Source organism: Amblyraja radiata, chromosome 6 (assembly GCF_010909765.2).
Source record: "Amblyraja radiata isolate CabotCenter1 chromosome 6, sAmbRad1.1.pri, whole genome shotgun sequence".
Taxonomy (NCBI): Eukaryota; Metazoa; Chordata; class Chondrichthyes; order Rajiformes; family Rajidae; genus Amblyraja; species Amblyraja radiata.
Genome location: NC_045961.1, coordinates 103,471,470 through 103,498,356, shown reverse-complemented (window position 1 = coordinate 103,498,356; position 26,887 = coordinate 103,471,470). Strand labels below are relative to the sequence as shown.

Genomic DNA, 26,887 nt, shown 5'->3' with positions numbered 1-26,887 from the left:
GGCAGGTCACTGGGAGAACGTACAAACCCCGTACTGACAGCACCCGTAGTCAGGATCGAACCCTGGTCTTTGGCATTGTCGCCCTGATATTTTGTTATTTTGTTTCCACGACAATGCAAGAAACATAGAAACATAGAAAATATAAAATCATGAGAGGAATAGATCGGGTAGATGCACGGAGTCTCTTGCTCAGAGTAGGGGGATCGAGGACCAGAGGACACAGGTTCAAGGTGAAGGGGAAAAGATTTAATAGGAATCTGAGGGGTAACTTTTCCACACAAAGGGTGGTGGGTGTATGGAACGAGCTGCCAGAGGAGGTAGTTGAGGCTGGGACTATCCCAACGTTTAAGAAACAGTTAAACAGGTACATGGATAGGACAGGTTTGGAGGGATATGGACCAAACGCGGGCAGGTGGGACCAGTGTAGATGGGACATGTTGGCCGGTGTGGGCGAGTTGGGCCGAAGGGCCTGTTTCCACGCTGTATGACTCTATGATTCAATAATTACATCTTAAAGGTCACACTGGAACTTGCAGGCATTGAACTGCAGATTCCAACCACACATAGCGTGAAGAACTATATTTTTTCCACTATATTTTATACATCTAATCCCTGTCTCCTGTACCACAGCCTCCCACTGTCCACGCTGGCCAGCCTGAGAGACGGCCTGCAACAGCTAGATTCCAACACACAGGAACGCAAGAGGCTGCGGAGAGCGGTGGGCTCAGTCTGGTCCATCAGGGGCACCGCCCTCCCCACCAAGTGGCAAGATTCAACAACATTTTAATGTCAAATGTCGCAGACAGAACAGTGACGTTCTTCTGCAGTTGTATAGGGCTCTGCTGAGACCACATCTGGAGTATTGTGTACAGTTTTGGTCTCCTAATTTGAGGAAGGACATCCTTGAGATTGAGGCAGTGCAGCGTAGGTTCACGAGATTGATCCCTGGGATGGCGGGACTGTCATATGAGGAAAGATTGAAAAGACTAGGCTTGTATTCACTGGAATTTAGAAGGATGAGGGGGAATCTTATAGAAACATATAAAATTATAAAATGACTGGACAAGCTAGATGCAGGAAAAATGTTGGGCGAGTCCAGAACCAGGGGCCACAGTCTGAGAATAAAGGGGAGGCCATTTAAGACAGAGGTGAGAAAAAACTTTTTCACCCAGAGAATTTGTCTGCCACAGAGGGAAGTGGAGGCCGTCACTGGATGGATTTAAGAGAGAGTTAGATAGAGCTCTAGGGGCTAGTGGAGTCAAGGGATATGGGGAGAAGGCAGGCACGGGTTATTGATAGCGGACGATCAGCTATGATCACAATGAATGGCGGTGCTGGATTGAAGGGCCGAATAGGTCTCCTGCACCTATTTTCAATGTTTCTATGACATTCTGACCTGCAGCAGCACAACAGCAGGATACTATCTTTAGTTCGGGTGTCAGTGGTAATGGGGAGAAGGCAGGAGAATGGGGTTAGGAGGGAGAGATAGATCAGCCGTGATTGAATGGCGGAGTAGACTTGATGGGCCGATTAGCCTAATTCTACTCCTATCACTTATTTTCTTCTGTAAACATAGTACTCTGAAAACAAAGATGTTCAATATATACTGTATATATGCAGGAAAGAACTGCAGATGCTGGTTTAAATCGAAGGTAGACACAAACTGCTGGAGTAACTCTGGAGGACAGGCAGCGTCTCTGGAGAGAAGGAATGGGTGATGTTTCAGGTCGAGACCATTCTTCAGACTAATTTTATCTATATATACACATACATATATAACTACATACATACATATATAGGGTTGCACGGTGGCGCAGCGGTAGAGTTGCTGCCTTCCAGCGTTGGCAGCGCCAGAGACCCGGGTTCGATCCCAACTATGGGCGCATGTCTGTACGGAGTTTGTACGTTCTCCCCGTGACCTGCGTGGGTTTTCTCCGAGATCTTCGGTTTCCTCCCACACTCCCAAAACGTACAGGTTTGTAGGTTAATTGGCTTAGTATAAGTGTAAATTGTCCCTAGTGTGTGTAGGATAGTGTTAGTGTGCGGGGATCGCTGGTTGGTGCGGGCTCGGCGGGCCAAAGGACTGTTTACGTGCATTATCTCTGAACTAAACTAAATTAAATTAATCTAATCTAAACATACATCATACATACATACACACTCATTCAAACATTACATACATACTGTACATAGAGTCATAGAGTGATACAGTGTAGAAACAGGCCCTTTGGCCCAACTTGCCCACACCGGCCAACAATGTCCCAGCTACACTAGTCCCACCTGCCTGTGTTTGGTCCATATCCCTCCAAACCTGTCCTATCCATGTACCTGACTAACTATTTCTTAAATGTTGGGATAGTTCCCAGCCTCAACTACCTCCTCCGGCAGCTTGTTCCATACACGCACCATCCCTTGTGTGAAAAAGTTACCCCTCAGATTCCTATTAAATCTTTTCCCCTTCACCTTAAACCTATGTCCTCTGGTCCTCGATTCCCCTACTCTGGACAAGAGACTCTACCCGATCTTTTCCTCTCATGATCTTGTCCACCTCTATAAGATCACCCCTAATCCTCCTGCGCTCCAAGGAATAGAGACCCAGCCTACTCAACCTCTGCCTTTAGCTCAGACCATCTAGTCCTGGCAACATCTGCAGATTCAAATTTACAAACCAAGAAAAGAAGTGTTGGATCAGTGGGTCAGGCAGCATCTCTGGAGAACGTGGGTAGGTGATGGTTTGGGTCGCGACCCTTTTTCAATCTTCCTATTTTGTGCACTGTGGCCATTTATTTACAGCACTTTGTGACTTTCAGACGTTACTTTAGAGATATAGCGCGGAAACAGGCGCTTCGGCCGACACGGTCCGCGCTGACCAGCGATCGCCCCGCACACTGACACTATCCTACACACACCAGGGATAATTTACAGAAGACTATTAACCTACAAAGCTGTACATCTTTGGAGTGTGGGAGAAAACCGGAGCTCCTGGAGAAAACCCACGCCGTCACAGAGAGTTGGTAAAAACGGCATGCAGACAGCACCCGTAGTCAGGATGGAACGCGAGTCTCCGGCGCTGTAAGACAGCAGCTCTACCTCTGCGCCACCGTGCTGCCCATTTTTTCTGCCTATTCTCTGTTAGCCATTCAATCTTACCTCCTCTACCATAAGCTTTTATTATCCACTATAACCTTTCATACGGCATCTTATCAATGTCTCTGGAAATCTAAGTACAGAACATCCATCATTTCCCCTTTATCCGCAACAATTAACTTCTCAAGAGAACTCAAATAACTTTCCACCATTGCCAGAGTGATGCCACCTGGAGGAATGATACCTCATATTTCGCTTGGCTGCTTACAAGCCAGCGTATGAACATTGATTTCTCTAATTTCAAATAACCCCTGCAGTCCCTCACAGAAGGCTGTGGAGACCATGTCAGTGGATCTTTTAAGGCAGAAATAGATAGATTCAAGATTAGTACGGGTGTCAGGGGTTATGGGGAGAAGGCAGGAGAATAGAAACATAGAAATTAGGTGCAGGAGTAGGCCATTCGGCCCTTCGAGCCTGCACCGCCATTCAATATGATCATGGCTGATCATCCAACTCAGTATCCTGTACCTGCCTTCTCTCCATACCCCCTGATCCCTTTAGCCACAAGGGCCACATCTAACTCCCTCTTAAATATAGTCAATGAACTGGCCTCAACTACCTTCTGTGGCAGAGAATTCCACAGATTCACCACTCTCTGTGTGAAAAATGTTTTCTCATCTCGGTCCTAAAAGATTTCCCCCTTATCCTTAAACTGTGACCCCTTGTTCTGGACTTCCCCAACATCGGGAACAATCTTCCTGCATCTAGCCTGTCCAACCCCTTAAGAATTTTGTACGTTTCTATAAGATCCCCCCTCAGTCTTCTAAATTCTAGCGAGTAGGAGGTTAGGAGTGAGAGATCGATCAGCCATGATTGAATGGCGGAGTAGACTTGATGGGCCGAATGGCCTAATTCTGCACCTATCACTTATGAACTTATGAACAGCGGGTCAGGCAGCATCTCTGGAGGATAAGGATAGGTGAACGTCACCTATTCCTTTCCTTTAGAGATGCTGCCTGACCCGCTGAGTTACTCCAACCTCTTGAGTCTATCTTTGCTTTAACCCACCATCTGCAGTTCTCTCCTAAACATTAACTAACTAACTGGCCTGGAGTTTTGGAAGCTTCTCCAAACTGAGAGAACTTTGGAAATTAAAACCAACACATCAACACATCAACAGTAAAACAAGTGTAGACATTTGGACAGGTATCTGGATAGGAATGATGTAGAGAGATATGCTTGGACAAGTGTGATGGTCATCTTGGTCAGCATGAGCAAGTTGGGCTGAAGGGCCTGTTTCCGTGCTGCATATTTCTATGACATCAACTATCTCAAACAATGAAAGGCCTGGCTGGAGTGGAAGTGGAAGGGATATTTCAATGTGGGAGAGTCCAGAACTAGAGGGCACAGCCTTGGAGTTAAAGGACGTACCTTTAGAATGGAGATGTGGAGGAATCTCTTTTGCCAGAGTGGTGAATCTGTGAAATTCATTGCCACAGATGGCTGTGGAGGCCAAGACATTGGGTATTTTTAAAGCATAGATTGAGAGGTTTTTAATTGGGATGGGAGTCAAAGATTGCGGAGAGAATGGGGTTGAGAGAGAAAAATAGTTTAGCCATGATTGAATGGTGCAGTAGAGTCTAGACTATTTTCAGCTGAAAAATATCCTTCCCTGGAACACCATGACATGCCCCACAGAGCTTACAGCGCCAGAGACCCGGGTTCGATCCTGACTACGGGTGCTGTCTGTACGGAGTTTGTACGTTCTCCCCGTGACCCGCGTGGCTTTTCTCCGAGATCTTCAGTTTCCTCCCACACTCCAAAGACGTACAGGTTTGTAGGTTAATTGGCCTGGTGTACGTGTAAATTGTCCCTAGTGTGCGTAGGATAGTGTTAATGTGTTAATGTGTGGGGATCGCTAGTCGGTGCAGACTCGGCGTGCCGGAACGCCTGTTTCCGCACTGTATCTCCAAAGTAAACTAAACCATTGCTTAAATCAAGAACTACTGTCCGTAAAAGTTGTCAGATTTGCGCATTTAATTTCAGCATAATTTAACATAAAATGAATTGAAAATGAACAGATTCTGATAAAAAAATAATGAATCGGGCAAATGATTAATTACATAAAGACATAATTTTGTAAACTTATTGATTATGCGCCGATAGGTTTACCATCTGATATTATTAAGCAATTAATCATGTAAGTTATGTAATTAATTTATTTGTTAACAATTAAGTAAGGCATCAACCTAATCATAGAAAGTTGCTCATTACGTTCTAATGTTAATTGGTTTATTTGAAAATATATTTAAAAGCCTTGATAATATAGTCTAGTCAAAGTCATAGAGTGATACAATGTGGAAACAGGCCGTTCGGAAACATGTGCCTGTCTGTTTCTTAAACGATGGGATAGTCCCAGCCTTAACTACCCCCTCTGGCAGCTCGTTCCATACACCCACTGTGTGAAAATGTTACCCCTCAGATTATTTTAAAATCTTTTCCCCTTCACCTTGAACCTATGTCCTCTGGTCCACGATTCCCCTACTCTGGGCAAGAAACTCTACCCGATCACCCCTCATCTACCGATCTATTCCACTCATGATTTTATACACCTCTATAAGATCACCCCTCATCCTCCTGCGCTGCATGGAATAGAGACCCAGCCTGCTCAACCACTCCCTATAGCTCACACCCTCTAGTCCTGGCAACATCCTCGTAAATCTTCTCTGAACCCTTTCGAGCTTGACAATATCTTTCTTGTAACATGGTGCTCAGAACTGAACACAATATTCTAAATGCGGTCTCACCAACGTCTTGTACAACTGCAACATGACCTCCCAACTTCTATACTCAAATACTCTGACTGATGATGGCCAAAGTGCCAAAAGCCTTTTTGACCACCTTATCTACCTGCGACTCGACCTTCAAGGAACCCTGCACTTGTACTCCTCGATAGTGATGAACTTTGGCAGTTATTCACTCTAGTGAGTTATTGGAGTTGTATAAGACGTTAGTGAGACCACATTTAGAATATTGTATTCCGTTCTGGAGTTTAAAAATCTAATGTATTTAGATGGCAATTTAGATATAAATAAATGATATTGAGAAACTATACACAACCCAAATCTTTTTAAATTGCTAAACTCGTTCAATATATCTTTAGATTTAGTTTCATTATTATCACGTATACCAAGGCACAGTGAGAAGCTTTGTTTAGCATTCTCTCCAGCCAATACTACACATAAATACAATCAAGCCAAACTCAGGCACAAATCTGAAGAAGGGTCTCGACCCAAAATGTCACCCATTCCTTCTCTCCAGAGATGCTGCCTGTCCCGCTGAGTTACTCCAGCATTTTGTACAATAGATTTAGTTTAGTTATTGTCACGTGTAACGAGGAGCAGCGAAAAGCTTTTTTTTCAAACTCAAGTGTTATGGGGAGAAGGCAGGAGTATGGGGTTGAGATGGAAAGAGAGATCAGCCATGACTGAATGGTGTAGACTCAATGGGCCGAATGGCCTGCTCCTGCTCCTCTGACATATGGACAGAGGGGCATTGAAAAGCTGTTTTTGTTGCGTGCTATCCAGTCAGCAGAAAGACTACACATGATTACAATAGAGCCGTCTACAGTGTACAGTTACAGGATAAAGGGAATAACATTTAGTGCAAGATAAAGTCCGATTAATGATGGTCTAAGGGTCTAATGGTGTGCTGGCCTTTATAAATCAGAGCATTGAGTATAGAAGTTGGGATGTAATGTTAAAATTGTACAAGGCATTGGTGAGGCCAATTCTGGAGTATGGTGTACAATTTTGGTCGCCTAATTATAGGAAGGATGTCAACAAAATAGAGAGAGTACAGAGGAGATTTACTAGAATGTTGCCTGGGTTTCAGCAACTAAGTTACAGAGAAAGGTTGAACAAGTTAGGGCTTTATTCTTTGGAGCGCAGAAGGTTAAGGGGGGACTTGATAGAGGTTTTTAAAATGATGAGAGGGATAGACAGAGTTGACGTGGAAAAGCTTTTCCCACTGAGAGTAGGGAAGATTCAAACAAGGGGACATGACTTGAGAATTAAGGGACTGAAGTTTAGGGGTAACATGAGGGGGAACTTCTTTACTCAGAGAGTGGTAGCTGTGTGGAATGAGCTTCCAGTGAAGGTGGTGGAGGCAGGTTCGTTTTTATCATTTAAAAATAAATTGGATAGTTATATGGATGGGAAAGGAATGGAGGGTTATGGTCTGAGCGCAGGTATATGGGACTAGGGGAGATTATGTGTTCGGCACGGACTAGAGGGGTCGAGATGGCCTGTTTCCGTGCTGTAATTGTTATATGGTTATATTATATGGTCTCCAATGAGGTAGATGGGAGGTCAGGATTGCTCTCGAGTTGGTGATGAGATATTATCAGGCAACTGGGATACAGTTCTCAGCATTTGTAGAGCATCATTTCCACAGACAAAGTCCAATGTCCGCAATGGGGTAGAGGTGATTCACACAGCACCCTAGCTTATGGAGGGCCTATTCAGAAGCCTGATAACAGAGGGGGGAGAAGCTGTTCCTGAGTCTGGTGGATTGTATCTGGAGATATTTTTGTGGAATGCATATAAGATATAAATCCCAATTTTTTCTCTCTGGTGACGTAGAGATTAATTTAACCCCTTTCCATTCCATAACATTCCAAGCAACAAACAGTGACAACAGACGGTAACATTTCACCCACTCGTGAATTAGATAGTTTACTTTAGTTTAGTTTAGAGATACAGCGTGGAAACAAGCCCTTTGGCCCACCGAGTCTGTGCCGACCAGTAATCCCCGCACGCTAACACTATCCTACACACTAGGGACATTTTACAATTTTACCGAAGTCAATTAACCTAAGAACCTGTGTGTCTTTTGGAGTGTGGGAGGAAACCGGAGATCCCGGAGAAAACCCGCGCAGGTCACGGGGAGAACGTACAGACAAACTCCCGTAGTCAGGATCGAACCCGGGTCTCGGCGCTGTAAGGCAGTAGCTCTACCGCTGCGCCACCGTGCCACACGTAAGATGCAACAGTCAGAGTAGTAGGATCATATTTACCTGCTAGAGACGAGATTGTAGCCATGAGGATTAGTGGGCGCATTAAAGCAAGCATCGTCAAAAAGATTCCCTTCCCCTCCAGCCCAGCTAGTCAGCGTCGAAGACAGCGTGCGTCGAGACCTCACCAGTAATCAGTTGAGGTACCTCAGTGAAAACTACCACTTGTGGGCAGGCAGCTACTTCCTTTCAAAGAGAGAAAGCGATTAGGTGCGAGCGTAGGATCAAATCTAAAAGTTGTTTCGAGAAATTCTTGAATTATTTCGAAAGGAGAAGTGAGAAAAATCAGTAATTACACACCCACACAAACACACACACACACACACACACACACACACACACACCCACACAAACACACACACACACACACACACACACACACACACACACACACACACACACACACACACACACACACACACACACTAACTCACACACACACACACACACACACACACACACACACACACACACACACACACACACACACACACACACACACTCGCACACACACACACACACACACACAACACACACACACACACACACACACACACACACACACACACACACACACACACACACACACACACACACACACACACACACACACTCGCACACACACACACACACACACGCACACACACACACACACACACACACACACACACACACACACACACACACACACACACACACACACACACACACACACACACACACACACACACACACACACACACACACCCACACACACACACACACACACACACACACACACACACACACACACACACACACACACACACACACACACACACACACACACACACACACACACACACACACACACACACATGATGATTATGATCTCTTGTAATTGAAGGCTGATCTATTTTATCTTCATAACTGCAAACAACCTGAAGTTGCGTTCACCCCTATGCTCGCCCTCACAGCTGCTCTCCCCTCTTCAATCAACATCATTGTGATCAAAGGAATGCAAAAATAGCCCAAAAAACATAATCATTGCAAAAAGAATAGTTGTCTACACCACTTATACATGAAAAGACTGGCAGTAATAGTTGGTGCTGATTTAATGTGGGTCAAACAGGCTCTTCGGCCCATCTCGTGCATGCTGACTAAGATGCCCCTTCTAAGCTGAAATCCTACCTGCCCGGATTTGCCCCGTATCATTCTAAATGTACTGGGAGTGGAGGTAGATGCAGATACATAAATTCATAAGTTATAGGAGCAGAATTATGCCATTCGGCCCATCAAGTCTACTCCGCCATTCAATTATGGCTGAGCTATCATTCATAAGTTTAGTTTAGTTTAAGAGATACAGCGCGGAAACAGGCCCTTCGGCCCACCGGGTCCGCGCCGACCAGCGATCCCCGCAGATTAACACTATCCTACACACACTAGGGACAGTTTTACATTTACCAAGCCAATTAACCTACAGACCTGCACGTCTTTGGAGTGTGGGAGGAAACCGAAGATCTCGGAGAAAACTCACGCAGGTCACGGGGGAGAACGTACAAACTTTGTACAGACAGCGCCCGTAGTCGGCATCGAACCGGGGTCTCTTTCGCTGTAAGGCAGCAACTCTACCGCTGCGCCACTGTGCTACCTAGAGGTTCATATTTAATAATTCATAGTTAGATAGGTTCATAGTTCATAAGTGATAGGAGAAGAATTAGGCCATTCGGCCCATCAAGTCTACTCTGCCATTCAATCATGGCTGATCTATCTCTCCCTCTCAACCCCATTCTCCTATCTTTTCCCTTTAACCCTTGACACCCGTACTAATCGTTCAATACGATAGATTAAGATGCTTTTGGATATGCACATGGATATGCAGGGAATTGAGAGAGATATAGGTAATATGCAAGCAGAGGGAAATTGGTCTTGGCATCATGTTTGGTACAGACATAGAAACATAGAAACATAGACAATAGGTGCAGGAGTAGGCCATTCGGCCCTTCGAGCCTGCACCGCCATTCAACATGATCATGGCTGATCATCCAACTCAGTATCCTGTACCTTCCTTCTCTCCATACCCCCTGATCCCTTTATCCACAAGGGCCACATCTAACTCCCTCTTAAATATAGCCAATGAACTGGCCTCAACTACTTTCTGTGGCAGAGAATTCCACAGATTCACCACTCTCTGTGTGAAAAATGTTTTTCTCATCTCGGTCCTAAAAGACTTCCCCCTTATCCTTAAACTGTGACCCCCTGTTCTGGACTTCCCCAACATCGGGAACAATCTTCCTGCATCTAGCCTGTCCTACCCCTTAAGAATTTTGTAAGTTTCTATAAGATCCCCCCTCAATCTTCTAAATTCTAGCGAGTACAGATATTGTGGGCCAAAGGGCCTACTCCTGTACTGTACTATGTTCCATGTTCTACATTCTATATCCTGTTATTATATTCTGTTCCAGGGATTGAATAGTTTAGCAAAATAGCAGAAACAGGAAGAAGAAGGCAGATTATTATCTAAATGGCGTCAAGTTGGGAAAAGGGGAAGTACAACGGGATCTGGGGGTCCTTGATCGCCAGTCTATGAAAGTAAGCATGTAGGTACAGCAGGCAGTGAAGAAAGTGAATGGTATGTTGGCCTTCATAACAAAAGGAGTTGAGTATAGCAGCAAAGAGGTCCTTCTGCAGTTCTACAGGGTTCTAGTGAGACCACACCTGGAGTATTGTATGCAGTTTTGGTCTCCAAATTTGAGGAAGGACATTCTTGCTATTGGGGGAGTGCAGCGTAGGTTCACAAGGTTAAATCACCCATGATCACATTGAATGGCGGTGCTGGCTCGAAGGGCCGAATGGCCTACTCCTGCACCTGTTGTCTATTGTCTATTGTCTATAGCTGCCACCGTATCGTACCAATAAGTGAAGGGAAACACATAGGAAGGAACTGCAGATGCTGGTTTATATCATAGGCAAGGCAAGGCAAGGCAACTTTATTTATATAGCACATTTCATACACGAGGCAGACTCAAAGTGCTTCACATAAAAACATGTCATACAATAAAATGAAATAATAAAATGAAATAAAATAGAAGAATTAAAAGTTAAAAATGCAATTTAAAAGTGCAAAAGTTAATAGTGTAATGTAGTTAAGATTTAGCTGAAAGCTAAAGTAAACATAAAAGTTTTCAGTCTTGTTTTAAAAGTGGTCAAAGTCGAGGCAAGTCTTAAATCTTCAGGAAGTTTATTCATAGATGTACGCAAAGTGCTGGAGTAACTCTGCCGGTCAGGCAGCTTCTCTGGAGAAAAGTGATGGGTGTCGTTTTGGGTGGGGACCCTTCATCAGATTGAAAGTAGTGGGGGGGAGGGAACTGGAGGTAGGAAGAGGCCAGAACAAGTTGGGGCCGGCAACAGATGACCTCAGGAAGGGTGGAGCCCATGATGGCCCATTGTTTAGAGTCGAGAGTTTGGAGCTACAGCGCTACAAACCTGCACGTCTTTGGAGTGTGGGAGTGAACGGAAGATCTCGGAGAAAACCCACGCAGGTCACGGGGAGAACGTACAAACTCCGTACAGACAGTGCCCGTAGTCGGGATCGAACCTGGGTCTCTCTGGCGCTGGAAGGTCCGTAAGGCAGCAACTCTACCGCTGCGCCACCGTGCCATCCCATTGTTGGGCTGGGGAAGAGGTGTTAAAGGAGGGATACGGGAATGCGATTAGTGGAAACTCCGTCTGAAGACGAGTCCCGTCGCAACCCAAAACATCACCTAGTGCTATTCTCCAGAAATGTTTTTTTTTATTTTTAAAGTTTTAAAGATACATCGCGGAAACAGGCCCTTCGGCCCACCGAGTCCGTACCGACCGGCCATCCCTGCACACCTACACTATCCTACACACGCTAGGGTCACTTATAAATTGACACCCGAGCCAATTAACCTACAAACCTGTACGTCTTTGGAGTGTGGGGGGGAAACCGGAGCACCCGGAGAAAACCCACGCGGGTCGCAGGGAGAACGTACAAACTCCGTACCTGGAGTGGGGATCGAACCCGGGACCATGACGCCGGAAGGACATTCTTGCCATAGAGGGAGTGCAGAGAAGGTTCACCAGACTGATTCCTGGGATGTCAGGAATGTCTTATGAAGAAAGACTGGATAGACTTGGTTTATACTCTCTAGAATTTAGGAGATTGAGAGGGGATCTTATAGAAACTTACATAATTCTTAAGGGGTTGGACAGGCTAGATGCAGGAAGATTGTTCCCGATGTTGGGGAAGTCCAGGACAAGGGGTCACAGCTTAAGGATAAGGGGGAAATCCTTTAAAACCGAGATGAGAAGAACTTTTTTCACACAGAGAGTGGTGAATCTCTGGAACTCTCTGCCACAGAGTGTAGTCGAGGCCAGTTCATTGGCTATATTTAAGAGGGAGTTAGATGTGGCCCTTGTGGCTAAAGGGATCAGAGGGTATGGAGAGAAGGCAGGTACGGGATACTGAGTTGGATGATCAGCCATGATCATATTGAATGGTGGTGCAGGCTCGAAGGGCCGAATGGCCTACTCCTGCACCTAATTTCTATGTTTCTATGTTTCTATGGAAGGCAGCAGCTCCACTACTGTGTCACTGTGTTTGACCTACTGAGTTACTTCAGCATTTTGTGTCTGTCGAAGGGAAACTATCCCGTGTGCTCTTCCTGTGAGGTCATGGAGAGGATGCATCCTTTCAACTCATCTCCTAATCTCAGGACCGCGTAACAACTTGAATCATTCTGAAAAAGCATCGCTGCAAATGTTTCCAATTGAACTGAAATTATTTGACTGAGATGGCGAGGAGTGGAAGCTGTAGTTCATAATCATAATCATACTTTATTGGACAAGTATGTTTTGCAACACACGAGGAATTTGATTTGCCACGCAGTCATGCTGATAATACGCAACAGAACACACAAAATACATTTTAACATGAACATCCACCACAGCGACTACTGCACATTCCCCACTGTGATGGAAGATGAAAGAACGTTCAATAGACAATAGACAATAGGTACAGGAGTAGGCCATTCGGCCCTTCGAGCCAGCACTGCCATTCAATGGCTGATCATCCACAATCAGTACCCCGTTCCTGCCTTCTCCCCATATCCCCTGACTCCGCTATCTTTAAGAACCCTATCAAGCTCTTTCTTGAAAGTATCCCGAAAATCGGCCCCCACCGCCCTCTGAGGCAGAGAATTCCACAGACTCACAACTCTCTGTGAGAAAAAGTGTTTCTTCATCTCCTTACCCCTTATTCTTAAACTGCCGCCCCTGGTTCTGGACTCCCCCAACATCGGGAACATGTTTCTTGCCACTAGTGTGTCCAAACCTTGTCACGTTTCATTAAGATACCCTCTCATCCTTCTAAACTCCAGAGTGTACAAGCCCAGCCGTTCCATTCTCTCAGCCATATGACAGTCCCGCCATCCCGGGAATTAACCTGGTGAACCTACACTGCACTCCCTCAAGGGCTTGTTTCCATGCTGTATCCATGATTCTGTGACTCAATCCTAGTGTCAGTTTCCCACAGAGCAGTAAGTACTGGGTGGCACGGTGGCACAGCGGTAGAGTTGCTGCCTCACAGCGCCAGAGACCCGGGTTCGATCCTGACTACGGGTGCTGTCTGTACGGAGTCTGTACGTTCTCCCCGTGACCTGCGTGGGATTTCCCCAGGTGCTCCGGTTTCCTCCCAAATTCCAAAGACGTACAGGTTTGTAGGTTAATGAGCTTGGTATAAGTACGTGTAGGATAGGCTAGTGTGTGGGGGTCACTGGTCAGCGCGGTCTTGGTGGGCTGAAGGGCCTGTTTCCGCGCTGTATCTCTAAACTAAACTAAACTAAACGGATATAATGTTGGGGCTCTATAAGGCGCTGGTCAGGCCGCATTTGGAATATTGTGAACAATTTTGGGCACCGTATCTGAGGAAGGATGTACTGGCTCTGGTGAGGGTCCAGAGGAGGTTTACACGGATGATCCCAGGAATTAGTAGGCTAACCTATGATGTGCGTTTGTCGGCACTGGGTCTGTACTTACTGGAGTTTAGAAGAATGAGGATGGGTCCTCATTGAAACATACTGAATGGCTTGGCTAGAGTGGATGTGGAGAGCATGTTTCCACTAGTGGGAGAGTCTAGGACCTTGGAATTAAAGGATGTTCTTTTAGGAAGGAGATGAGGAGGAATTTCTTTAGTCAGAGGGTGGTAAATCTATGAAATTCTTTGCCACAGTAGACTCTGGAAGCAAAGTCAGTGGATATTTTTAAGGCAGAGATGAATAAGATTCTTGATTAGTAGGTGTAAGAGGTTATGGGGAGAAGGCAGGAGAATGGGGTTAGGAGGGAGAGATAGATCACCCATGATTGAATGGTGGAGTAGACTTGATGGGCCGAATTACCTCAATCTGCTCCTATCACTTCTGATCCTATGATCTAAACAGTAACTTCAGTTGGAGGTTCTGACAGTGTTTGCTGCTCTGTGGGACATTCTTTGTCTGAAGTGACGGTTTTTAAAATGTACCCACAACATTTTCCGTCATGTGGGTGTCACCACATGACTCAATGTCTGGGGTCAAGGAAAGAGCGTTGACGTCGCGACCCTGTTTCCACCAATCTTCCCACCACCACGCACAAGAAGCACAAGAAGCGACAAGACAGACACCATTGTACGCAGATGCCGAGATGTGTGTTCAACTCTGGCTGAACAACTTCTAATCTTGTGTGCTCGATAAAAAGTAGAAGACTCAATGGGTAACTTCTTTGAAGCAGAGAAGCTGGGCAGCTGCTTCCCAATGTGCCACTGAAGTACATACTGCTGCCGAAATATCCCAGAAATATCACAGGCTGCATTTTGATAAATGTCCCAAGGAGATTCCTCCCCTTCCATCCAAGTTTAGTTTAGTTTAGTTTAGTTTAGTTGAGAGATACAGCGCGGAGACAGGCCCTTATGGCACACTGAGTCCGCGCTGACCAGCGATCGATCACCCCATACACTAGCACTATCCCACACACACTAGGGACAATTTACAATTTTACCCAAGTCAATTTAACCTACAAACCTGTGGATCTTTGGAGTGTTGGAGGAAAGCAGAGGATCCAGGAAAAACCTATAAGATCATGGGGAGAACGTACAAACTCCGTACAGACAGCACATGCGGCCATGATTGGACCCGGGACTCTACCGCTGCGCCACCGTGACACACTTCATGCCGTTGGCTTCAATCCCAGCCAATAATTGTCCAAAAAATAAAGATCTTCCATGTGCGGGAGGTCCTGAAGGGCAATGTTAGAGCGGCTCGGTGGTGCAGCGGGTAGAGCTGCTGCCTCACAGCGCCAGAGGCCCGTGTTCGATCCTGAAACTCGCGTGCTGTCAGTGTGGAGTTTGCACGTTCTCCCTGTGACCGCGTGGGTTTCCTCCTACTTCCCAAAGACGTGCGGGTTTGCAGGTTAATTGTACTAATGATCGATGGTCAGCGCGGACCCGGGTCCGATCCCGACCACGGGTGCTGTCTGTACGGAGTTGGTACGTTCTCCCCGTGACCTGCGTGGGTTTTCTCCGGGTGCTCCGGTTTCCTCTCACACTCCAAAGACGTGCAGGCTAATTGTAGGTTAATTGGCTTTGGTAAAATTATAACTTGTCCCTAGAGTGTGTAGGATAGTGCTAGTGTACAGAGATCGCTGATTGGCGTGGACTCGGTGGGCCGAGAGGCCTGTTCCCATGCTGTATCTCTAAAATAAACCAGGCCAAACTAAACTAAACTAAACTAAACTAAACTGGGATAGACACAAAGTGCTGGAGTAACTCAGTGAGTCAGGCACCATCTCTGTGTAGATACAAAATGCTGGAGTAACTCAGCGGGTGAGGCGGTGGGTTGAAGGGCCTGTTTCCGCGCTGTATCTCTAAACTAAACTAAATATAAAGTGAGAAGCATTATTAATTTAGTTTAGTTTACTTGTAAAACTTGTAGCGAGGTACAGTGAAAAGCTTTTGTTGCTATCCAGTCAGTGGAAAGATTACAATCGAGCCGTCCACAGTGTGCAGATACAGGATAAAGGGAATAATGTTTAGTGCAAGGTAAAGTGTCGGTGGACTGTGGAGAATTAGAGGAATTGATGAGTATGTAAGTTTAGTTTAGTTTATTATTGTCACGTGTACCGAGGTACAGTTTAAAACTTGTGTTCTAACCAGTCAGCGAAAAGACTAGGAAACAAAAAATGCTGGAGAATGCATGGGCAACATCGACGGAGAGAAGGAATAGGTGACGTTTCGGGTCGAGACCCTTCTTCAGACAAAAGACAATGCATGATTACAGTCGAGCCATCCACATTGTACAGATACAACCTTCAGTTTAGCACAGTGTACTATGCTTACATATTCTGTTATTCAGTTGTGCTGCTACAAGTAAGAATTTCATTGTTCTATCTGGGACATATGGCAATAAAACACTCTTAAATTCAGATTCAGTGACAAGTGTGAAAACGCACACCTCCAGATTCAGGAACAGTTTCTTCCCAGCTGTTATCACGCAACTGAATCATCCTACCACAACCAGAGAGCAGTGCTGAACTACCATCTACCTCTTTGGTGACCCTCGGACTATCTTTGATCGGACCTGGCTGGCTTTAACTTGCACTAAATGTCATCATGTATCTGTACACTGTGGACGGCTCGATTGTAATCATGTATTGTCTTTCCGCTGACTGGTTAGCACACAACAAAAGCTTTTCACTGTACCTCAGTACATGTGACAGTAAACTAACTGAACTGGATTGAGGAAATATTATGTGTAAATTCTGAGCCGTGTTTGAGTATTTGAGGAGCTTGAAAGCAGCGTAAAAGTTGCAGGGAGATATAATAATCAGAAGCACATTCTTAGCGAGGCAGGGGATATATTAACGGTCGGGGCATTTGCTAATTATATCAAAAGAAGTGGTGGTGGTGTTTGCTTAGGCAGTGTGGAGATTGCCAGCCACACGCACACATCAATCATTCATGCTCAACCAGCCTGTAAATCAAATACTTCAGGAGAAATATCTTTGTTCTTTGAAGAAGCGATTTTGCAAATGAAATGTATTCAGCCCCGGCGCAGGTGGTGATTTATCTCGCTCCCAGGTGGGTTCTGGAATGTGTGGGTAGACCAGGAGCTGAGCTGTGGCCGAGGTCTGCAGGGGATGTGAAAATGAATTATCCCTGTCATAACTTGTCCCATCTTTCATCTGCAATTTACGTCAGGGACCGGGGGAAGATGGCAGTCCTGCCTGCCTGCCTGCCTATTAACACCTTCAGTCGGCAAGCACCCTCTCAACCTGTACAGCAGGGAGTTAGATAGTGTTTTAATAATGCTGTATGGACCTTTGCAGTCAATGAAGGTACGCTGCGGCTACTGGAATTCAGTTCATTTTCGCTTCAGTTTAGTTTATTGTCACATATACTGAGGCGCAGTGACAAGCTTTTTGTTGCGCGCTATCCAGGCAGCGGAAAGACGGTACGCGATTACAATCGAGCCATTCACAGTGTACAGATACATGATGAGGGAATAACGTTTCGATCAAGGGTAGTCCGAGGGTCACTAAAGAGGTATATAGTAGGTACAGGAGCCTGAAATCTGCAACAACCAGGTTCAGGAATAGCTGCTTCCCCACAGCCGTCAGACTGTTAAACTCAACTCAAACAAAATCTGAACTTTAATTAGCCTACTGCACTTTATATGCTTATTTATGTGTGTGTGTGTGTCTGTGTATATTCAATGGTATATGGACACACAGATCTGTTCTGTATTATTTATGCCTGCAATATTCTGTTGTGCTGAAGCAAAGCAAGAATTTCATTGTCCTATCTGGGACACATGACAATAAACTCTCTTGAATCTTGAGGACTGCTCAAGTGTGGCAGGATGATTCAGTTGCCTGATAACAGCCGGGAAGAAACTGTCCCTGAATCTGGAGATGTGCAGCTGGGAATCCTGGAAATTGCTGGGAGTCCGGAAATGTGGCCGGCTCTTTTTCTGCCATCTTTGCCGCTCGAGAGATGTGGGTATGTCCAACTGCTATAGTCCACCCCTAATTAGCCCCTGAGAGGGCAATTAATAGTCATCCATAAATCATAGGAGCAGAGGGTCCATTCGGCCCATCGAGTCTAAAGAGTCTAGAGTGTTTTATTGTCCCAGATAGAACAATGACATTCTTACTTGTAGCAGCATAACAGAATATGTAAACATAGTACACTGTAAACAGTATAATAAATGAGAAAAAAAATTCAGTGTGCGCATATATACACTTATCCACACAGATATATATATCCAGGATGCAGGAAGATTGTTCCCGATGTTGGGGAAGTCCAGAACAAGGGGTCACAGTTTAAGGATAAAGGGGAAATCTTTTAGGACCGAGGTGAGAAAAACATTTTTCACACAGAGAGTGGTGAATCTCTGGAATTCTCTGCCACAGAAGGTAGTTGGGGCCAGTTAATTATCTATATTTAAGAGGGAGTTAGATGTGGCCCTTGTGGCTAAAGGGATCAGGGGGTATGGAGAGAAGGCAGGTACGGGATACTGAGTTGGATGATCAGCCATGATCATATTGAATGGCGGTGCAGGCTCGAAGGGCCGAATGGCCTACTCCTGCACCTATTTTCTATGTCTATGTCTATGATCCGCGTGGGTTTTCTCCGGGTGCTATGTTTATATATATATATATATATATATATATATATATATATATATATATATATACATATACATTGAAAAACACAATCAATAAAAACTCCGCTATTCAATCGAGGCTGATCTATCTTTCCCTCTCAATCCCATTCTCCTGCCTTCCCCCCGCAACCTTTGCCGCCTTAAGAACCTGTCAAATGTCCACTTTGAAAAATACCCCTCGTGATTTTATACACCTCTTTTAGATCACCCCTCAGCCTCCTGCGCTCCAAGGAATAAAGTGCCAGTGTGGCCAAACTCTCCCTGTAGCTCGGGCCCTCGAGTCCTGGCAACGTCCTCATAAATCTTCACACCGATCGTTCCAGCTTAATGACATCCTTCCGATAGCAGGGTGACCAATACTGAAGATAAGGCACAAAAAAACCGGTGTAGCTCAGCGGGTCAGACTGTAGAAAAAAGGAATAGGTGACGTTTCGGCTCGAAACTGAACACAGTGCTCCACGCGTGGCATCGCCAACGTCTTGTACAATTCCTAATGCCCCGTCCCACTTAGGCGATATTTTAGTCGACTACAGGCGACTAGGCTGTCGCCACGTGGTTGCCGGGGTGTCGCCTGGATGGCCGTGAGTCGTCTCCTCAGTCGCCCAAAGAATCGTAGCATTTTTCTGGTCGCCGCTGGAGTTTGAAATGTTGAAAACTTTTCGGCGACATTCGGCGGCAGTTGGCTTGTCGTAGGTTGTTGCCAGGATGATGTAGGTTGTCGCCGGTGCTGGCTTTGGTGAATTCCATCGGCGACTACCTACCGGTGAGTGAATTGTCTTCAGTTGTCGCTGACAGGGTCGTACCTTGTAGCTTGTCGTTGGTGGACGTCCAAATGGGTCGGCGGTTGTCGGTAGCTTGACGTGGACTAGGTGATAGGTTGTTGTAGACATTGTCGTAGGCGGGTCCAGTCGCCGGTTTTCCGGCCACCTGCTATGACTATGACAGTCGCCAGCAGTCACCAAAATAATCACCTAAGTGGGACAGGCCCATAACACAACATCCCAACTTCTATGCTCAATACCATGACTGATGATGGCCAATGTGCCAGTCAGTGTATTGAGTGTAGAAGTCGTTAAATGTTCCAATTTACTGATAGAACTAATGTTCTGTGAGCCAAATAGTGAACCATGGATTTTTACTACAACCTTGCATGCTGCCCTGCCTGCAGCTGTGTGTCCTTTCAACCTTTTTTTTAATTTTTAGTGTGTTAGTGTGTTTTTATTTGGAGGTCTTCTAGTCTTTTTATGCGGAGGGGTGGATGGTGGGGGGGGGGGGGGTGGGAAGGGCAACACTTTTTTTCTCATTCCCTACCTGGTCGGAGATGTGGTTTTCCTCCAAGCCGTATTTCCGCTCCTTCCTCGCAGCCTACCAAATGGGACTGGAGCGGCGTTTCCTGCCGGGACCGGCCAGAACCTCAGCTTCGGCGGCGGCGCAGCGCTGAAGCACCATCGCGGAGCAGGCGATGCCTTACCCGGGTCGCCTTGCGGTAAGCTCCGGAGTGCTGAGACCGCCGACTCCAACATCGCGGAGCTGTGGCTGCGGGCGTCCAGCCGCGGGCGGCGCTGACTTTAAACACCGCGGTTCCTGGGATCTCTCGCCGAGATCTCTAGTGTTGGAGCTCCGACCAGCGCGGACTGTAGACTTCGGGAGCCGTGGTCTCCGGGGAGGAAGCGGCCATTCCAGACACTCCAAGCTGCTGAGAGGGTTCGTCCAACGCCGGAGTTCCATCATCCGGCGTGAGGGCTTGAAACATCGGGCCGCCGTCGCGGCGACTGCGGAGGCCTCAATAGGCCCGACCATGGATGAACAAGAGGAAGAGGACTGGACTTTGCTGCCTTCCCTCACAGTGGGAACCATTGTGGGGGGATGTTGTTATGTTTTATGTTAAATTCTTTAATGCTATGTTTTACTTTTATTGGTGTGCTGCAAATGGCAACTCAAATTTCACAACACCAATTGGTGTATGTGACAATAAATGTCCTTTGTCCTTTTGTCCTTGTGGTTGCTGGAACTGAGTCTAGCTCCTAAATTTAAATTGCCCACACTGGTTTGGTGCATTTTTATCTCATAGTCCTATAACATTTTAGAAGGATGAGAGGATATCTCATTGAAACATATAAGATTGTTAAGGGCTTGGACACGCTAGAGGCAGGAAACATGTTCCCGATGTTGGGGGAGTCCAGAACCAGGAGCCACAGTTTAAGATTAAGGGGTAAGCCATTTAGAACGGAGATGAGGAAACACTTTTTCTCACAGAGAGTGGTGAGTCTGTGGAATTCTGTGCCTCAGAGGGTGGTGGAGGCAGGTTCTCTGGATGCTTTCAAGAGAGAGCTAGATAGGGCTCTTAAAGATAGCAATCGAGAACCAGAGGACATAGGTTTAAGGTGAATTCCTGTTTAATAGGAATCTATTTTCAAGTAAGAGTTAGATTTAGCTCTTCGGGTTAAAGGAATCAAGGGATATGGGGAGAAACATAGAAAACATAGAAAATAGGTGCAGGAGTCGGCCATTCAGCCCTTCGAGCCAGCACCGCCATTCAATATGATCATGGCTGATCGTCCAAAATCAGTACCCCGTTCCAGTTTGTTTCCCATATCCCTTGATTCCCTTAGCCCTAATAAGAACTAAATCTTCTGTGATCACAGAAATCACTTCTGTGGCAGAGAATTCCAGATTCACAACTCTCTGGGTGAAAACGTTTCTCCTCATCTCAGTCCTAAATGGCCTACCCCTTATTCTTAAACTGTGACCCCTGGTTCTTGACTCTCCCAACAAGTTTTGACTAGGTCATTGCCATTCAGGTGAAAATGTCATTGTAAACTAATGGACTTTTATTTGAAGTGTGGCACAGCTCCATTTCCTCTTCCCGCCCCACAAACAGGAATAATTCGTGATGTTCTTTTTAAAAACTGGCTGCTGTACCGTTGAAAAAAGACAAAGGGCTAGAATAACTTGGTGAGTTAGGCAGCATCTCTGGAGAACATGCATTGGCATACAATCCAGTAAAATAATACTATGACTTGGCTTCCACTGCCGACCGAAGATTCACCATCCTCTGGCCAAAGAAACTCTTCATCTCCATTCTAAAGGCGTGTCCTTTTATTCTCAGTCTGCGCCCTCTGGTCCTAGACTTTCACTACTGGAAACATCCCAATCTTTCTAAATGCTAGCGAGTACAAGCCCAAATCCTTCAAACGCTCCTCATATATTAACCCAATAATCCATGGGGTCATTCTCGCAAATCACTCAAAACCACTCACAATATTCCATGTGGCTTAAACAGATTAGCAAACTAGTGCAATTATCCCAAGTAGCACTCTACCAATTTACAACTGCCAATTATACCAGTGATTTATTACACCCTATAGCATTATATAGAAAGCAGGAAAGGGGTACTGATTGGGGATGATCAGCCATGATCACATTGAATGGCGGTGCTGGCTCGGAGGGCCGAATGGCCTACTCCTGCACCTATTGTTTATTGTCTATAACATTCGCCCCTGGATAGCAACTAGTGAACAGTCGGATAGATACACCGTGCAAACAGTAATGGGAGTAGGACACAGAGTGCTGGAGGAACTTAGCGGGTCAGGCAGCATTGTGCGGAGAATGGACAGGCGACGTTTTGGGTCGAGACCCTTCTTCGGACTGTTGGAGTAAGGTGGTGGTGGGGAGGGAGGGAGGGAAAGAAAGTTGGAAGAGAGAGGTTGGGGACGGGCGAGTGATAGGTGGATACAGGTGAGGTGGGTTTGATTTTGCTGATGGGTGGAGTAAGGTGAAAAGGAGACAAGAGGGTATCAGATGAAGGGAGGACGGAGGGATATTGGTGGAATGGATGGATGAATGATAGTTTATATGATAAACTATTGCCACATGTGACAAGTCACGTTGATATTCTTTGTTTCGCGTACCCAAGGTATGCAAATAGACGCCACATAAAGGGCGATGACAAAGTATTCCATTTAGTCCCTAATAGTCCCCCTTTGTTCTCTCGGTGCCCCCCCCCCGCCCCCCCCCAGGGACCCCTCGGTTCTCTGCGACACGTCCGACACCAACGCCGGCCCATCCTCCACCACCGGCCCCTTCCTCGAGGGCCAGGGACATCACGGGACAGGAAGAGGGGGGATAAAAAGGGGATGGGAGATGAGCATGCAGAGGAGGGGAATGGAGCAGGGTGACGGAGAATGGGCTTGAGAGGGAAAAATAGACCAGCCCTTGATTGAATGGCGAAGCAGACTCGATGGGCCGAGTGGGCCAATTCTGCTCCTGTGTCTTATGATCTTATGATGGAGCTCAAGCCAGGCCAGTTTGCCCCAGAAATGGATCTGCAATCATGCATTACAATCGCTCCACCCTTTCAAACCTCCACTACAACTGCAGCAGGAAACGTTATTCCCATTCATCATGTGTCTGTAAACGGCTCGATTGTAATCATGTGTAGTCTTCCCGCTGACTGGTTAGCTCGCGACAAAAGCTTTTCACCGCACCTCGTCGCACCTGGCGATAAACTGAACTGAAACTGAGCAGACTCAATGGGCCGAATGGCCTAATTCTGCTCCTATCAGTTACGGACTGAGGAACCTATGTATGAGCAGCTGCTTCACCTCTCCACCTCTGCTGTTGCTTCATCATGGCCTGTTGGCCTTCATAACAAGAGGAGTTGAGTAGAGGAGCAAATAGGTCCTTCTGTAGTTGTACAGGGCCCTAGTGAGACCACACCTGGAGTATTGTCTGCAGTTTGGGTCCCCTAATTTGAGGAAGGACATTCTTGCTATTGAGGGAGTGCAGCGTAGGTTCACAAGGTTAATTCCCGGGATGGCGGGACTGTCATATGCTGAGAGAATGGAGCAGCTGGGCTTGTACACTCTGGAGTTTAGAAGGATGAGAGGACATCTTATTATTATTAAAGCTTTATTTCAGACACAGGTCCATATAACACATCAAACAGTACAAAGAATTACAAAGATACATTAAAAAATTGCATATTAGCCTAAAATATATATAAGCTATTGCACCAATGCCGTCTTAGCCTAGAAGTGAATCTATAGCAGCTTTTCAGAAACATATAAGATTATTAAGGGTTTGGACACGCTAGAGGCAGGAAACATATTCCTGATGTTGGGGGAGTCCAGAACCAGGGGCCACAGTTTAAGAATAAGGGGTAAGCCATTTAGAACGGAGACGAGGAAACACTTTTTCACACAGTTGTGAGTGTGTAATTCTCTGCCTTGGAGGGCGGTGGAGGCTGGTTCTCTGGATACTTTCAAGAGATAGCTAGATAGGGCTCTTAAAGATAGCGGAGTCAGGGGATATGGGGAGAAGGCAGGAACGGGTTACTGATTGGGGATGATCAGCCATGATCACATTGAATGGCGGTGCTGGCTGGAAGGGCCGAATGGCCTACTCCTGCACCTATTGTCTATTGTCTATTATCTCATGCCATAGGGATATCAAGTATGGCCGTTTTAAGCAAGCGATGTTTCACAGACCCAGAGTATCATTTCTCTTTCAAATGGGAGCAGTCGGTCTTTGAAGAATACTTCCTCGGCAGCCGAAACCAAGCCGCGAGCTTGATGTACGAGCTCCATTTGAATAGGGCCTGCTTAATCAAACAGTGTTTTATATTGACTGCTGGGGCGATATTGCAGCTGCTCAATAAATTAGTCAATGCGCGGGTAAGAACACACCCAGGGAGTGATAATGAAGTGAGGGGAATGTGTGTAGCTGCGTTTCTGGATGCTGAAGGAGTCTCCTCGTTAACTGACTAGCCGAACGCTGGGCCGTGAAGATAAACGACCTTGTCGCGCACAACATCACAACCTCCTCATTTGCCATCACCAGCGGCCGCCATTATTCAAGAGCGCGCCGCAATCGTTGAAGCGACTGACAGTCCCTCTACATCCAAACGGGGCTGTGGGATCACAGAGTTAGTTATACGCTGTAGAAAACACCGGCCCACCCCCCCACCCACCCCCCGCACCTGAGCTACTACAGGGAGAGGTTGGGCAGGTTTAGACCGTATTCCTCACAACGCCTGAGAATGTGGGGACAAGCTGATGGATATTTTTAAGGCACAGATTCTTGATTAGTACGGGTGTCAGGGGTTATGGGGAGAAGGCAGGAGGCTGGGGTTGAGAGGGAGAGATAGATCAGCAACGATTGAATGGCGGAGTAAACTTGATGGGCCGAATGGCCTAATTCTGCTCCTAGCACTTATAAACTTATAGATGTCCCAGCTACACTAGTCCCACCTGCCAGCATTTTGGTCCATATCCCTCCAAACCCATTGTATCCATGTACCTGTCTAACTGCTTCATAAATGTTGGGATAGTCGCAGCCTCAACTACCTCCTCTGGCAGCTCGTTCCATACACCCACCACCCTTTGTGTGGAAAAAAAAGTTTGCAGGGAAAATGGATATTTTAAAGGCGGGGATAGATAGATTCTTGATTAGTGTGGGTGTCAGGGGTTATGGGGAGAATGGGGTTGAGAGGGAGAGATAGATCAGCCATGATTGAATGGCAGAGTGGACTTGATGGGCCGAATGGTCTAATTCTGCTCCTAGCACTTATAAACCTATAGAGGTATATAAAAGGGTGGTGAATCTGTGGATTTTTTGCCACAGAAGGCTGTGGAGGCCAACAGTGGATATTTATAAGGCAGAGATAGTGCAGATAGATTCTTAGGTAGACAAAAAAGCTGGCGAAACTCAGCGGGTGAGGCAGCATTTATGGAGCAAAGGAATAGGCCTCGTTTCGGGTCGAGACCCTTCTATAGATTCTTGATTAGTACGGGTGTCGGAAGTTATGGGGAGAAGCCAGGAGAATGGGGTTAGGAGGGAGAGATAGATCGGCCATGATTGAATGGCGGAGTAGACTTGATGGGCCGAATGGCCTAATTCTGCTCTTATCACTTATGATCTTATGAAAGTTATGAGGGGAGTCTTTTACCCAGGATAGGGGAATCGAGAACCAGAGGTGAAAAGGAAAGATTTAGTTTAATTTAGTTTAGAAATACAGAATGCAAACAGCATTCAGTCCACCGAGTTCGTGCCGACCAGCGATCGTCCCGGACACTAACACAATCCTACACACACTAGGGACAATTTACAATTTACAGAAGCCAATTAACCTACAAACCTGTACGTCATTGGAGTGTGGGAGCAAACCGGAGATCTTGGAGAAAACCCACGCAGGTGTCAAGGAGAACGTGCAAACTCCGTATACACAGCAGCCGTAGTCAGGATCGAACCCTGGTCTCTGGTGCTATGAGGCAGCGACTACTGCTGCACCAGCGTGCCGTACTAACTTCTTCTGATGCAGTGTAGAGACCATCATATTCGGATGGGCATCTTGGTAAAGCAAGCTGGCCAAGACCATAAGGTATTGCTGTCTCATTGAGTCTCAGGTAGTTCTCGACATCACCGTCTCTATCGCTTGTTTCCCTTTCCCCCCGACTCTCAGTCTGAAGACGGGTCTCGATAACGAAACATCACCTATTCCTTTTCTCCAGGGATGCTGCCTGTCCCGCTGAGTTAAGGGCCTGTCCCACTTACGAGACCTTCACAGGCGACTGCCGGCACCCGTGACAGGTCGCCGAAATTTTCAACATGTTGAAAATTCAGCGGCGATCAGAAAGACGCTACGACTCTTTGGGGACCTCTCACGACCATACTGGCGACCCCTGGCAACATGTCGCGGGTGACCTGTCATGCCCATACAGCCTGTACAGTTGTGTGAGGTAAACCCGAAACTTCTGGAGATGCTGCCTCACCCGCTGAGTTTCTCCAGCATTTTTGTCTACCTTTAAAGTTTAAAAATTGTTCACCAAACTATCCATCCTCATAAAAGCAGCCAACATAATCATGGGCTATTCACACCCAAGGTCATTCTCTCTTCTCCCCTCTCCCGTCGGGCAGAAGATAGAGAAGCTTGAAAGCCCGCACCACCAGATTCTTCTTCCCCGCAGTTACCAGACTACTGGACGGGCCTTTCATGCGCTAAGGATGCATTCCTGATCTCCTGATG

General features: G+C 46.3%; 1 long non-coding RNA gene across 1 annotated transcript in view; it reads left to right on the top strand.

Annotated features, from left to right (window-relative positions):
* Nucleotides 1–13,938, top strand: part of LOC116974659 — a 28,842-nt gene extending 14,904 nt beyond the window's left edge. The window contains exons 2-3 of the long non-coding RNA XR_004412410.1: nt 2,727–2,732; nt 13,925–13,938. This is a non-coding gene — a long non-coding RNA (uncharacterized LOC116974659). The remainder of the gene's footprint in view (nt 1–2,726; nt 2,733–13,924) is intronic.
* The last annotated feature ends 12,949 nt before the right edge of the window (nt 13,939–26,887 follow it).